Here is a 7794-nt window from a genome sequence, read left to right as displayed (position 1 = left end):
AGTCTATAGTCTAGTCTATAGTCTAGTCTATAGTCTAGTCTATAGTCTAGTCTATAGTCTAGTGTATAGTCTAGTCTATAGTCTAGTCTATAGTCTAGTCTATAGTATCGTCTATAGTCTAGTCTTTAGTCTATTCTATAGTCTAGTCTATAGTCTAGTCTATATTCTAGTCTATAGTCTATTCTATAGTCTAGTCTATAGTCTAGTCTTTAGTCTATTCTATAGTCTAGTCTTTAGTCTATTCTATAGTCTAGTCTATAGTCTAGTCTATAGTCTAGCCTATAGTCTAGTCTATAGTCTCGCCTATAGTATCATGTCTTGAATATATCTTGGCTCTAGTCTATAGTCTAGTCTATATTCTAGTCTATAGTCTAGTATATAATCTAGTCTATATTCTAATCTATTCTATAGTCTAGTCTATAGTGTAGTATATACTCTAGTCTATAGTCTATTCTATAGGCTAGTCAATAGTCTAGTCTATAGTCTAGTCTATAGTCTAGTCTATAGTCTAGTCTTTAGTCTATTCTATAGTCTAGTCTATAGTCAAGTCTATAGTCTAGCCTATAGTCTAGTCTATAGTCTCGTCTATAGTCTCGTCTATAGTCTCATGTCTTGAATATAGCTTGGCTCTAGTCTATAGTCTAGTCTATGTTCTAGTCTATAGTCTAGTCTATAGTCTAGTGTATAATCTAGTCTATATTATAATCTATTCTATGGTCTATAGTGTAGTATATAGTCTAGTCTAAATTCTAGTCTATATTCTAGTCTATAGTCTAGTCTATAGTCTAGTCTATAGTCTAGTCTATAGTCTAGTCTATAGTCTAGTCTATAGTCTCGTCTATAGTCTCATGTCTTGAATATAGCTTGGCTCTAGTCTATAGTCTAGTCTATATTCTAGTCTATAGTCTAGTCTATAGTCTAGTCTATAGTCTAGTCTATAGTCTAGTATATAATCTAGTCTATATTCTAATCTATTCTATAGTCAATAGTGTAGTATATACTCTAGTCTATAGTCTAGTCCATAGTCTAGTCTATAGTCTAGTCTATAGTCTCGTCTATAGTCTCATGTCTTTAATATGGCTTGGCTCTAGTCTATATTCTAGTCTATAGTCTAGTATATAATCTAGTCTATATTCTAATCTATTCTATAGTCTAGTCTATAGTGTAGTATATACTCTAGTCTATTCTATAGACTATTCTATAGTCTAGTCTATAGTCTAGTCTATAGTCTAGTCCATAGTCTAGTCTATAGTCAATTCTATAGTCTAGTCTATAGTCTAGTCTATAGTCTAGTCTATAGTCTAGTCTATAGGCTAGTCTAATTTATAGTCTAGTACATAGTCTAGTTTTAGTCTAATCTATAGTCTGGTTCAGCAAATCTATAGAATACTGAAATTTTATCAATAGTCTGGACTATAGTCTAATGTATTCTGGACTGTAGTCAAGTATATTCCGAACTGCAGTCTTGTCAATAATCTGGTCCATAATCTAGTATATAGCCTGGGCTACATTTAAATTAAATTCTGGACTATTGTTTCGTCTATAGTCTAGACATAAGTTTGGTCTATAATAAAGTCTTGACTATTGAGACTATTGACTGTCTAGTAAAGGTAGTAGTGCAATCGTCTAAAGTCTGTATTATATTATCTTCAGTAGTTTCTATTGACTATTGTTTAGTTTGGACTATACTTTATTTCGAATAGATACCTATGTTTAGCTAAGTTTTTGTTCACCACTGCTGTGTGTAGCGGCTACTGTGTTGAGGCAAATAATTTGTTTAAAATCTATTTTAATTTTTTTTTTTTTTTTGCAAAAACAAAAATACGGTAGGTTAGGGTTTAACAGCAACAACAAAGACCAATAATCTATTTTGACAATAAAGAAGAAGAGAAAACACACACACGCACTAAAAACACACAAACAATTGTAGTTAGTGGTGGTCAGGGCTAAATAAATAATATGCTGCAAAAAACGAAAAACGAAATGCACAATAACATTTTAGTTAACAGCAGTTAGATTAAAAGAAAAAGAGGAAGAGAGAGAGCGAGAGTGAGAGCAAGAGTTGAACAGCTGAGCTAAATAACAGTTAGTGGTTAACATGTTTAAAAGAATTTTTCTTTTGCATAATGTATCAATGTTAAGTGGAATGTTAAGTTTTGTTAAAGTTGACAACAACGAAGCTGTCGTCAGCTTCATTGTTGTGAGTAACAGGTTTTTGTTGTTGAGTGTTAACAGAGTGTTGTTGACTGTTCAGAGAGAGTTTAACATTTGTGTGGACTTTATTGTGTTTAATAGCTAATGTTATTTTAACATTGCATAGTGTTGATAATGTTATGAGTTAATGTGATAGATTTTATGTAAAAAGAGCTAATGAAATGTTAAAGCAACGTTAGTTCAACGCCGGCATTTAACGTTAAAACAACGTAAAACGATAGTACAGCGCGTCGTTTGTTTTTGCTCTTGTTATTGGTTAAAAGATGAAAATGTAAAGAATATAATAATGAAAAAACATATAAATTGAAAAAAAAAACTAATAAATAAATTAGAAAATATTTAAAAATTTTTAAAATAATAAAGAAAATACAACTTTGTGTGTGTGTGTGTGTGTGTGAAAAAAGGTAATAAGAAAAAGTGTTAAAGAATTGTTTAAAAATTTAAAAAAAAGTTGTAAATTTCCTTTTTGTTGAAAAAAAGGATTTGTTGTTATTTTGTTGTCATTTTGTTGGGTTTTAACTGTTTATTTAACAATTTTTTTCAACAATTTTATGTTTTGTTTTAAAGATTTTCTTTTCTGCTCCCTTTCTTATACCTTACATGTTTTGTTATGTATTTGAGTATAAGATGCTGTTGTTAGTGTTATTGTTGTTGCTGCTGCTGCTATTGAGTTTCGTATTTAGTTTAAAATATTTAAAACCGGATTTATACAAAAGGAATTATTCAACAGTTTAAATATCATCTTCATTATCAACGTCATCATCATCATCATCATTTTCGTTTGTTTTCAACATCATCATCAGCAAAAGCAATAACAACAACAACCAGCACAACAAACATAGCACCATTAACTATGAAAGAAACGTGCAAAACCCCTTAAAATAAGACCTGTAAGAGAGTAAGAGAATCATGTGTTTAGTTTAAACTAAATGTTTGTATGAGAGTGTGTGTCTGAGTGATAATATGTTTAAAGTTGAAAGAACATGTTAGAATAATATTAAGAAAACAACAACAACAAACACCCAAACTATTTAGTTAAACTCAAAAAAATTGTCTTAATATATTAACAAACTAATAAATAACAACAATAATAACAAAAACATTAATTTAAGAATGATTTTTGTTGTTGTAACATAAAAAGACAAAAACAAAACTAAACCCAGTTTCAAAATAACTAAAAAAGAAAATTAAATGAAATTCTCAAAAGAAAATAAACAAAGTAAACAAAAACCATTAAAAAAACAACAACAACAACTAAAGTAAACACAAACAACAAATTTCCTGTTACAACTAGGGGAACAAAATAAAGAAATTCTAAAGGAATTTTTGAAAAAACATTTCAAAATATTTCAAAAAAATTTCAAAAAATATCCAAAAATAGTTAGAAATTTAAAATAATTTCAAAAAATTGTTAAATATATAAAAAAAAATGAAAAATAATTAAAAATCATAAATTTTTTATAAAAAATTTTAACAAATTTTAAAAAATTTTTTAAAAATTTCAAAACTTTTCAAAAAAATTATAAAAAAAATTTCCAAAAACTGTTAACAATTTAAAAAAAATTAAAAATCATAAATTTTTTTATAAAAAAATTTAACATATTTAAATAATTTTAAAAAAAATTTTAAAAAATTTGAGATTATTTTTAAAAAGTTTTTAAAAATTTCAAAAAAAAAAATCATAAATTTTTTATAAAAGTTTGTTAAAATCTTTTTTGAAAAAAATTTTTTTTTAAATTTCAAAAAATTTTTAAAAAATTTCAAAAAATTTATAAAAAATTTCAAAAAATTTATAAAAAATTTCAAAATTTATAAAATTTTTCAGAAAATTTTTAAAAAAATTCCAAAAAAAAAATTATAAACAATTTCTAAAAATTGTTAAAAAATTTAAAATCATACATTTTTTAAAAATTAAAAAAAAAATTAAAAAAAATTTTAAAAAATTTTAGAACATTTTTAAAAAGTTGTTAAAAATTAAAAAAAAATAAAAATCATAAATTTTTATAAAAAATTTCATGAAATTTGAAAAAAAAATATTAAAAATTTAAAAAAAAAAATTTAAAAATTCAAAAAATTTCAAAAAAATTTTAAAAAATTTCAAAATTTATAAAAAACTTCAGAACATTTTTAAAAAATTTCCAAAAAATTATAAACAATTTCTATAAATTGTGAAAAAATTAAAAATCATAATTTTAAAAAATTTCAAAAAAAGATTTTAAAAAATTTCAAAAATTTTTTTAAAAATTAAAAAAAATTAAAAATTTAAAAAATCTTTTTAAAAATTTCAAAAAATTTCAAAAAATTTCAAAAAATTTCAAAACATTTATAAAAAATTTATAAACAAATTTCAAAAAAATATATACAAAATTTAAAAAAATGTAAAAAAAAAATTATAAATAAATTTTCAAAAGAAAATCATTAATTTAATAAATTAATAACTATTTTTTTAACTATAAACAAACTTAAGAAAAATTCACAAGTTCAAAACTAAGAAAATTATTTAAAAGAAATTGAAAATTTTAAAGAATTTTTTTAAATTTAAGAAATTTTCTAAAAATATTAAGAAAATTAAAGGAAAATAAATAAATAAAAAAAGTTAAATTAAAAACAAACGTAAGAAAAATTTACAAGTTTAAAACTAATAAAGGAAAGCTTAAACAAAAGGAAATTGAAAATTTGAAAGAAATTTGTTTAAAAATTTAAAAAAAAAAAAATTATAAAATATTAAGCAATTTAAAGGAAAAACTGAAACAAAACAATAAAATTTTAAGATTTTTTTTTTAATTGAAGAAATATTCTAAAAAATTTGAAGAGATTTTTTTTTAAAAAGCTTTAAGGAATTTTTTAAAAAAATTTTAGAAAATTTCTAAAATATTTTGAGAAATTTTGTAAAAAAATAAGGAAATATTCTTAAAAATATTAAGAAATTTTCTAAACAAATTTTAAAGAAAATTTATTAGAAAAATTTCAAAAAAAAAAAATAAAATATTTGAAATAATTTAAAAAATCATTAAAAATATTATCCTTTTCTACAACTTTTCTAACGATATCTCAAAGTCCTATCTGTCTACGTGATCTTACTCGGTTATACGATTAACTTTAGAACAAACTTACGGAAATTTTGCTTTAATATAGTTTGACTCTCATAAAGGTATTGGGACAATATCTTAAAGACCATTGTATTGGAGTTAGAACATTGTTCCAACTATTCCGAGACTTTGCTCCATCTAACTGCTATTTGTTTTGATTGATTTAAATCACTCGCTCTCACATACGATTCACTTTAGAATAATGTTAACGATATTTGGGTTTAATATAGTTTGGGGCTCATGACAATTTTGTAACGATATCGTAAAGTCTATAGTGTCGATTTTAGAACAAAGGCTTGATCTTTCTTACATCTTCCATCTTCTAAGAGACCTTACTCGTGTTAATAGCTATTTATTTGGATCGATTTAGAACTTCTACCATTGACATACGAATCTCTTTAGAACAAAGTTACGGAAATTGGCTTTAGTATAGTTTGGGTCTTATAAAATTTTTGTTTCGATATCGTAACAAGTCCAGTATTGACTTTAGAACTAAAGTTTTATCATTTCTCTTATATCTTCCGACTTTTACGAGACAATGCTCCATCTGACTGCTATTTCTTTAGATCGCTCCAGAACGTTCGTTCTGACCTACGAATCACTTTAAAAAGAACTTACAGAAATTGGGTTTAATATAGTTTTGGGCCTCATATTATGAACGGTTCTTTTGGTATCGTTTTTACTTTAGAACAAAGGTTTAATAATCTCTTATATAACTTAAATCTTCTAAGAGGTCTTACTTTGTATATATGCTATTTGTTACGATCGTTGCCGAACCTTCGCTCTGTCATACGAGTCACTTTAGAACAAAGTTATGGAAATTGGGTTTAATATAGTTTGGGCCTAAAGAGATGAACAGTTCTTTGGCTGCGGTATCTATATATTGTCAGAAAGATGATAAATGGTCTTAGAAATTTGAGTAATAAAAGTTTGAAAATTAATGAATGATTTAATTAGTCGTCAACACATTTGATCGGAACGTTTAAAGAGGTTTTGAAATAAAATTTTCTTTTATTGATTTTTTTTTTCTCAATTTCTCTAATTTTAAAATCGTTACTAAAAGGATTTTTCTTTTTATTTCATTTCAGGTTAACGAAATACATTTGGAGTATAATTTAAAATAATTAAAACTACAAAAAAGTTTAAAAACAAAAATTTTACAAAATTCTTTAAAATATATAAAAATTTCTTAAAAAAGTTATAATTGTAAATTTGAAACAAAAAATATTTAAAAAAATCCTTAAAAAATAAATAGATTTAAAATAATCTAAAGATTTAAAACAACGAAGAAAAAAATAATTGAATTTATAACATAAAATATAAATAAAGGAAATCTGTTCAGTTATATAGAAAAATCTAAAAGTTAATAGTGTTTTATGAAATATTTATAAAAAAACAACAATTTTCAAATAAAAAAAAAAAACAAAAAATTAAAAAAAAGTCACAAAATATAAAATACAAATTTAATGAAATTTAACAAAAACTAACTCAACAAATTTAAAGAAAAATCTTTAAACTAAAAAAAAAACTTCTATAAGTCCTTAATAGACATCACACTAAAACAGGTAAATAAATTTCTAATAATTTTAAATTTAAATTGAAATCTTTAAATAGCAAAATATCTTTAAAAAAAGTTTTAATTGAAAAGATTTAATTGAAACAATAAAATGTTTTGATGAAATTTCTTTGCTATATTGACAAAAGCATCTGTAAAAGAGTAAAGTAATATAAAACCATATGCAATATATTAATATTTTATAAAACTTTTAAAAACAGACTATAACTCTCCACTCTATAACACCTTTACAAACCACTTACTAACTAATAAGATATATTTTTAAAATTACTGATTATTTTTTTTTTTAACTATCGTTAGTAATAATTTTAAAAACAAACTTAACCGAACACAGTAATTATTATTATATTGTTTTCAAATTATTAGTTTTGTTTATTTTTACAAGCTGCTGTTTTATAAAACAGATTTCGTTTTTTACAAAACCATTATTTAATAAACCAATTTTTATCGATTTTTTTTGTTGCTATTTTCTCAAAATCAGGGGGTAATTAAATTTGTTGTTCAAATAAAATCGGGCATAAATTGCATGCCTGTAGTAATTTACGTTGGTTGATTGATGTATCGCTGCCAACTGAAGTTAAATTTTTTTAAAGAAAGGCAAACAGAAAAAAAATTATAATTTGTTAATTAGATTAACACTTTATTAAAGCAGTGGTATGTAAAAACAAATATAAAGTGGGTTAATAACTTTAACTTTAACAATACGAAAAATAAACGAATTTTGGGCAAAATCTATTTTGAATTGTACTGAATAAAAATTTTTGGAGTTTAAGAGCGACTAACAGTTCTAGTTCGGATCTAGTTCTATTCTGTTCTAGTTCTGTTCTAGTTCTGTTCTAGTTCTGTTCTAGTTCTGTTCTAGTTCTGTTCTAGTTCTATTCTAGTTCTATTCTAGTTCTATTCTAGTTCTGTTCT

General features: G+C 23.8%; 1 long non-coding RNA gene across 1 annotated transcript; it reads left to right on the top strand.

The window, feature by feature from the left end:
• Positions 1–2378: 2378 nt before the first annotated feature.
• Positions 2379–6521, top strand: LOC124418823. The gene is made up of 2 exons (XR_006940240.1): positions 2379–2618; positions 6392–6521. It is a non-coding gene; the product is annotated as an uncharacterized LOC124418823 (long non-coding RNA).
• Positions 6522–7794: the final 1273 nt, after the last annotated feature.

Source organism: Lucilia cuprina, chromosome 3 (assembly GCF_022045245.1).
Source record: "Lucilia cuprina isolate Lc7/37 chromosome 3, ASM2204524v1, whole genome shotgun sequence".
Lineage (NCBI taxonomy): Eukaryota > Metazoa > Arthropoda > Insecta > Diptera > Calliphoridae > Lucilia > Lucilia cuprina.
This window is presented reverse-complemented; position numbering and strand designations above follow the sequence as displayed.